Below are 1,641 nucleotides of genomic sequence, written 5' to 3'. Positions count from 1 at the left end.
GGCAATGAACAAAATGGCAGGACAAAAGCTTTAACAAACTAAAATGATTATCAGTCTACTTTTTGATAATCATGTGACGAGGATGTATAGGCTGCTGGTTGAAACCATTTTGCAACTCGTGCTACTATTTATATATTGGCTTCTCTTTTCCATAATCAAATGCATTATCTGCTCAACTAGGTGATTTTAGTGTCATATAGATCAAATCTAATTTTGGTTATCAATTTGGGTGTCTGTTAAGTAATTTTAGTTTATTGTTAGATATTGTCTGCAATGCCATGTCAATTCTCATCGTTCAAAAATCGTAAAAACTTGAGGATCATATATTAGCTCTTTATTTCTATGTCTATATTTCATATATTATGGTTTTATTCAGTTTAAGCATAAAATTGCATAATTAAACATTTACTCTTCAAAATAAAGCACTTTTATTATAATAATAATAATAATTATTATTTATTATTGTTTTTGTATTAAAAAAAAATATAGTCTAATTTTTAATTTCAAAAGAAAGCCAAAAGAATGGCAGCTTCATTGTGAGTGATTGCTCCCACATCGGCAGTTTGAAGGCAAAGGGGAGCGAAAGGCTTAGTATAAGAAATGGGCTGAGATCAAGAGAAACATACTTACCTGGATGGGATCAACAAGGCCCATGGCCTAGGTTGGTGACCTCCATTGCACTTTAGGAGGGGTGCCCGTCTAAGGTCGGCCCAAGTGGTCGAGCCTACGTTATAATTTTTGTGGTAGCGGGGGCCTGCGTTCGCGCGGTCCCTACCCAATTCTAGCCCAATATTTTTTGGCCCATTATGTAGTATGGTAAAGCTTGTTACTTTATATCGTAACTCTTCATGTTTCTGTAAATTGAGATAAAAATGCTTCATCTGCCGAGCGATTATGACAACTAACGATTTATATCAGCTATCAATCCATCACTTAGAGCTGATAATACAAATTTTAAGAGAATTGAGGTATTATTCCGTTATATAGAGCACATACTTTTATAGTAGAAAAATGAATGAAAATTATTTTAGATATTGAATACTAAGTAGTTTCACTTTGTCTTGGCAGTAAGGAGTACTTAATTTGACAAGCACCTTACCACACTTGAAACGTGTTAGGGATTATGAGCAAACTAGTAAATACAACTCAGTAATTTGATAAAATTCTTAAATTGCAAGAAGCATGTTGAGACAGTAAAATACCTAACATCTGTCTCAAATTATTTGTCATATATTATTTTACATGTAACTTAAGAAAATATAATAATTAAGAGGTATATTTGACGATTTTACCCTTATTTATATCTTATTGGTATTTAAATCATCATTATATTACCCTTATATTTGACTATTTTACCCTTATAAGTGTTTGTAGTTTTCAAGAACAATTACTACTAACGGTATAGGAAAAGACAATTAAGTTTGTCTTGAGCTTCTAAAATAACAAATAATTTGAGATAACTATTTTTTTTAGAAATTATGACAGATAATTTGAGAAAGAGAGAGTATATAGTTAACAATAACTGGGTATTTAGCACTTTCCTTAATTTTTTTTAAGACTTTGGCATTAATTTAATGCGGAAGAAAGTTGAACATATGAGCAGTGGTGGAACCGAAACTTAAAGGGGAATAAAAAAAATAC

General features: G+C 31.4%; 1 non-coding gene across 1 annotated transcript; it reads left to right on the top strand.

The window, feature by feature from the left end:
• The first annotated feature begins 622 nt into the window (after positions 1-622).
• On the top strand, positions 623-775 carry LOC142179233 (U1 spliceosomal RNA). Its single transcript, XR_012707310.1, has one exon. It is a non-coding gene; the product is annotated as a U1 spliceosomal RNA (small nuclear RNA).
• Positions 776-1,641: the final 866 nt, after the last annotated feature.

This window comes from Nicotiana tabacum, unplaced genomic scaffold, assembly GCF_000715075.1.
Source record: "Nicotiana tabacum cultivar K326 unplaced genomic scaffold, ASM71507v2 Un00423, whole genome shotgun sequence".
NCBI lineage: Eukaryota > Viridiplantae > Streptophyta > Magnoliopsida > Solanales > Solanaceae > Nicotiana > Nicotiana tabacum.
The sequence above is the reverse complement of the archived record's forward strand: the minus strand, read 5'-3'. Positions and strand labels throughout refer to the sequence as shown.